The following is a 6,127-nucleotide window of genomic DNA, read 5'->3' as shown; positions in this document are numbered from 1 at the left end:
TAAACTGAAAGAAGTGGATAAATTCCTAGAAACATATAAACTACAAAATGGAGACAGGAAGAAATAAAAAAATTGAACAGACTCATTTCCAGAAAATGAATTGAATCACTAATCAAAAATCTCCCAGAAAATAAAAGTATAGGGCCAAATGGCTTTCCAGGGGTATCCTACAAAAATATAAAGAAGAGTCAGTACCTATTCTTCTCAAGCTGTTACAAAAAATTGAAATGGAACTCATTTGATGAGGACAGCATTACCTTGATTCCAAAACCAGACAAGATCCCCAAAAAAGGAGAATTACAGACCATTATCCTTGATGAATATGAATGCAAAAATTCTCAACAAGAGACTAGCAAATGGACTCCAACAGTATATTAAAATAATTATCCACCTTGATCAAGTGGGATTTATTCCTGGGCTGCAGGGCTGGGTCTGTATTCACAAATCAATCAATGTAATACACCACATTCATAAAAGAAAGGGTAAGACCTATAGGAACTTTTCAATAGATGCAGAAAAAGCATTTGACAAAATACAACATCCATTCTTGATTTAAAATAAAACCCTCAATAGGCCATGTCTTGGTGGAAAGAGTACTTCTTTTGGCATCACCGGAAAGCTCCCAGGCCTCAATGTTTTCTCCTCTTGTAAATCCCCACCCCGTTTTATTTACATATGCAGGCGCCAAAAACTATCAATTTCTCCTTTTCATGCTGCACTCTGGCTGGGTCATTAGACTGCCCAGACCTTCTCCTGGGACCAACCAGTTCGGTCCACCCCCCCTTATGTCCCCCAGCCCCCCCCCCCTTCCTTTTGCCTGCGTCGCATTGATTTGTGTCTGAACATCCCTGGAAAAGTAGGACGTGACTGCAAATGAGTTATGAGTTCTGGATCTTCTCTCAGCCCGTGACTTAGCAGGGCAGAGTGACTGCCCCCGCCAGCGCATGCCCCTTTGACAGTGCCTCACCCTCCCTCCTGAACTGAAGCACTATGTCCTTCCAAGAATTCCTCCTCCATTTCCTTTTCAGGATCTGCCACCATTCTCCCCCCTACCCCCTGCCACCCCATTCTCTCATTTCCTGTATTTGGTTTCAAGCAAAAGAAGAGATGCTCCCTTTAATTTCTCTCCATCCCATTATAACCTACTATCTTGGGGCAGCTTTTGATGTAGGACATGCCACCCTTCCCAACTTGGTCTCCTCCAACACTGCTGTCTTCGTGTGGAGCCCTCCCCCACAATCCCGACTCTGGCCATTTTTGCCTTTCTTTTGTCATCTCTGTACACTATTTATACTCACTGTGGGTTGAAGGGAACTGATTGTAAGTATGTTCAGTGGCAGGGAGCTTCAAGTTTCAGTGTCCCTGTTTATCCAAAAGCAACTTCACTGGGGGTTTCTTAAGGGGTAAAGGACTTTTACCAAAGCTAACCTTTTCCCACATGTGGTAGAATGTGCTGTTATATATCTACTCCTCAATAAAGCGTGTTCTCTGCTCAAAAAAAAAACTCTCAATAAAGTAAGAGTAGAAGGAGCATACCTCAACATTATAAAGGCCATATACAAAAGACCCATAGCTAAAATCATCCTCAATGGGAAATAACTGAGAGCTTTTCCTCTATGGTCAGGAACAAGACAGGGATATCCACTCTCACCATTGTTATTTAATATAGTACTGTAAGTCCTAGCCTCAGCAATAAGACAACAAAAAGAAATAAAAGGCATCCAAACCAGCAAGGAAGAACACAAATTTTTACTATTTGAAGATGATATGATACTGTATGTAGAATATCTGAAAGACTCTACCAAAAAATTGCTAGGACTAATACATGTATTCAGCAAAATAGCAGGATATAAAATCAAAATCAGTTCCATTTAGATTTCTACATACATACATATGATTTCTGCATACAGAAACCAGTTGCATTTCTATACACCAATAATGAAGCAGCAAAAGGGAAATCAAAGACTAGATCCCATTTACAATTGCACCAAGACCCATAAGATACCTAGCCAAAATCTAACCAAAAAGGTAAAAGATCTGTGCACTGAAAACTATAGACCACTTATGAAAGAAATTGAAGATTACGCGAAGAAAGGGGAAAACATTCCATCCTTATGGATTGGAAGAACAAATATTGTTAAAATGTGAATACTACTCAAAGGAATCTACATATTTAATACAATCCCTATCAAAATACCACCAGCATCTTTCATAAAGCTAGAACAAATAATCCTAAAATGTGTATGGAACCACAAAAGACCCTGAATAGAAAATCAATCCTGAAAAAGAAAAGCAGGGCTAGAGGTATCACAATTCTAGACCTTAAGCTGTATTACAAAGCTGTAATCATCAAGACAGTATGGTACTGGCACAAAAACAGAAATATAGATCAATAGAACAGAATAGAAAACCCAGAATTGGACCAAAACTCTATTGTCAACTCATCTTCAACAAAGCAGGAAAGAAAATCCAATGGAAAAAATATAGTTTTGTCAACAAATAATGTTGGGAAAACTGTATAGCAACATGCAGGATAATTAATTTGGACCATTTTCTACACCATACAGAAAAATAAATTCAAAATGGAGGAAAGAACTAAATGTGAGACAGAAAACCATCAAAATCCTAGAAGAGAACATAGGCAGTAAACTGACCTCAGCCAAAACAACTTCTTACTAGACATATTGTTGGAGGCAAGGGAAACAAGCAAACATGAACTATTGGGACTTCATCAAGATTATCTTGATTCTGCACAGTGAAGGAAACAATCAACAAAACTAAAAGGCAGCCTATGGAATGGGAGAAAATATTTGCAAGTGACCTATCTTATAAAGAGTTAGGGGGCACCTGGGTGGCTCATTTGATTGAGCATCTGACTCTTGATTTCAGCTTGACTCATGACTCTAAGGTTGTGGGATCAACCCCTCATGTCAGGCTCTGTACTGAGTGTGGGGCCTGCTCAAGATTCTCTTCTTCTCTCCCTCTGCCCCTGTCCCCTACTTGTGTTCTCTCTCTCTCAAATAAAAAAAGAGTTTGTATCCAAATTTATAAAGAGCTTATGAAATTCAATACCCCAGAAAAACAAATAATCCAGTAAAAAATGGGCAGAAGAAATGAATATAAGACATCCAGATTGTCAACAGACGTGTGAAAACATGCTCAACATTACTCATCTCCAAGGAAATACAAATCAAAACCACAATGAGATACCTCTTCACACCTGTCAGAAAGACTAAAATTAGCAACACAGGAAACAACAGATCCTGGTGAGGATGTGGAGAAAGTGGAACCTTCTTCTGTTAGTGAGAATGTAAAGTGATGCAGTGACTCTGGAAAACAGCATGGAGGTTTCTCCAAAAGGTAAAAATAGAACTAGTTTATTATCTGGCTATTGCACTACTAGATATTTACACAAAGGATAAAAAATACTGGTTTGAAGGGGCACATGAGCTGCAATATTTATAACAGCATTATTAACAATATCCACATTATGGAAAGAGCCCAAATGTCCACTGATAAAGATGGATAAAGAAGATGGTGTATATATATTCAATGGAATATTAGTCAGCCATCAAAAAGAATGAAATCTTGCCACTTGCAACAACGTGAATGGAGCTAGTGCATATTATGCTAAGTGAAATAAGTCAATCAGAGAAAGACAAATACCATGTATTCACTCATGTGTGATATACAAGAAACAAAACAGATGAACATAGGAGAAAGGGAAAAATAGATCAGGAAGCAAGCCATAAGAAACTCTTAATTATAGAGAACAAACTGAAGGTTGATGGAGGGGATGTGGGTAGGGGATGGGATAAATAGATGATGGGCATTAAGGAAGGCACTGGTTATGATTAACACTGGATGTTTTATGTGAGTGATGAATCACTAAATTCTACTCCTGAATCCAATATCACACTATATGTAAACTAACTAGAATTTAACTAAAACTTTGAAACAAAAAAAGTTTTAAAAAAATGAAATAGAACATATAAGGATAGAAAATAGTACAGCACATTTTATGTTGTAGTCTGTGAAACTTATTTTAGTTATATGTATGTTCTTGTCTATGATGTAAAATATATTTCTTACTATGTTCAATGTTAAGTTCGTATGGTACTGAATTAAGTGATGATCCTTGAGTTTTTGTTTCTTAGTGTTTTTTGTTTTTGAGTTTGTTTGTCTTTATTTTATTTTATTTATTTTTAATTTTTTTTATTTTAGAGAGTAAGAGAGAGAGCACTAGTTGAGGGAGAGGGGCCAAGGGAGAGAGTATGAGAGAATCTTAAGCAGCCTCCACGCTCAGTGCAGAGCTGGACATAGGCTGGATCCAACAACCCTGGGATCATGACCTGAGCCGAAATCATGAGTTGATGCTCAACCAACTGAGCCACCCAGGTCCCCCGTTCTTAATTTCATTTTTAATGAGATATGCTTCTAATAAAAACTCAACCTGTTTAGAAAGGTATAAAATGAAAGACAGGCCCCTGCCATTCCATCTCCACTCTGCCTAATCAGGACCATTAAAATTACTTGTAAATAAATACATGTATACATGCACGCAGTCCCATTATTTATTTAGATACAGCTTAAAAATATAAATTATAATATATAATGCAAAGCATGAAATATTTCATACTCTAGATATGAATGTAAAACTAGTTTTCAACTAGTTTTTTTCACTTACATACTTTGGGTGAATTTCTGTACTAAATTGTTCTCTTTATACTGATAAACACATAATCTCCTATTGCATAGATGTATATATATCATTTATATATCTGGTTCCATTCTGGCCATATCAGGGTTTTCTATTTGGCTACTACAAAAAAATGCTATAGTAAATATACTTGTCCATATCTTTGCATTCTGTGGTAAACTATATAGCACAAATCTTAAAATTAGAATTGTTGGGTCAAGGGGAATATGCATTTAAAATTTTGGTACATATTACAAAATTGCCTTCCAAAGTGTTTATATCAGTTTACATTTCGATGATCTGTGTATGAGTGTTCCTGTTACTCCTTGTCAACATCATTGTTTTTAGAAACCTTTTCAAGTTTCTCCAATATGATGAAAATAATATATCAGTGCATAAGAAGGCTAGCACAGAATTAAAGAGTGAAGTCCTGGGGTCCCAGCAGCTAAATTTGATTCCAAGCTCAACCACTTCCAAGCAGTGTGGCTTTGGTCAAATTACTTCATCTTTTTAAGCTTCAGTGTCCTCATCTAGAGAATGGGAATGATATTCCTAGGGGCCTTGGACACAGTAAATATTGATGTTAGTATTTATTTACCTTTCAATATTTCATATTAGCTTAAAATTCAAAGTTGTTTTTAAGAATAATAAGTTGAGTAACTTAGTTGTCTAATCAAGTTTTTGAAGGTTGAAATGTGAATTCACCAGCAATTCATTTTTAGTAAGGTTCTGAAACCAGTTTCCTTTCTCTGGTAATGTGGTTTCACAATGAGAGAGAGAAAGCATGCTTGGTATGTACTGGGTCCTTGCCTCTTTGCCAGAGCATTGCCACTGTACCATTCCCTTTAGACAACCATCTTGATGTTCATGGTGTGATATTTCCATTTATAAAATCGCCAGCATAAAATTATTGGAAATTTGTGGGAGAAGACCAATTTATATTGCTCTAGAATTATTAAAATATTTTATTTATATATTAATTTTTTTCTTAATTTTTAAAGATGTTTTATTTATTTTTGAGAGAGAGAGAGAAGGGTGGACGTGAGCAGGGGAGGGGCAGAGAGAGAGGGAGACACAGAATCCAAGGCAGGTTCCAGGCTCTGAGCTGTCAGCACAGCTTGAACTCATGAACCACAAGATCATGACTTGGGCCAAAGTTGGACTCTTAACTGAGCTACCCAGGTGGCCCTGCATTATTTTATTTATTTTATTTTTGAAATTTTATTTATTTTTTTTTACTTTATAAAGTTTCATATTTTTTTAACATATGCAATTATTTTCCATCATTTACAATACAGTGGTTACAATGACACTCCAAACAGAAAAGCAAAGTAAAAAATCAAAACACCAACTTCTGTTTCATGTAATTAGACTTATACAGAAATTAGAAGGTTAAGTACCAACTAGTTAATCACCTAATTTCACAGC

Source organism: Suricata suricatta, chromosome X (genome assembly GCF_006229205.1).
Source record: "Suricata suricatta isolate VVHF042 chromosome X, meerkat_22Aug2017_6uvM2_HiC, whole genome shotgun sequence".
In the NCBI taxonomy this organism is placed as follows: Eukaryota; Metazoa; Chordata; class Mammalia; order Carnivora; family Herpestidae; genus Suricata; species Suricata suricatta.
This window is presented reverse-complemented; position numbering follows the sequence as displayed.